This window comes from Penaeus monodon, chromosome 34, assembly GCF_015228065.2.
Source record: "Penaeus monodon isolate SGIC_2016 chromosome 34, NSTDA_Pmon_1, whole genome shotgun sequence".
Classification (NCBI taxonomy): domain Eukaryota; kingdom Metazoa; phylum Arthropoda; class Malacostraca; order Decapoda; family Penaeidae; genus Penaeus; species Penaeus monodon.
In genome coordinates, this window is record NC_051419.1 from 8,932,922 (window position 1) to 8,933,224 (window position 303).

Below are 303 nucleotides of genomic sequence, written 5' to 3' on the forward strand. Positions count from 1 at the left end.
TAGGAAATTTCCCATTAGCGAAGGGGGTGGGAGGGGGGGAAGTCGGGGCAGTAGAAAGGAGAGCGTGAAAAAAGGCAGGGGAATAAGGGGGGAGGGGAGAGATGAGGGGGGGGAAGGGGGGGATTGGAGGGGAAGAAAAGGGACGGGGAGGGGGTATGGAATAGAGGGGGGCGGGGTTGGGAAAAGGGGGGGAGGGGGAAGGGGGAGGGGGTGAAGGTAGGATTTGGGGTGATAGGGAAGGAAAAGGGTGAAAAGGAGGGGGAGAGGGGGAAGGGGGACTGGGAAGGGGGGACAAAAGGTGGT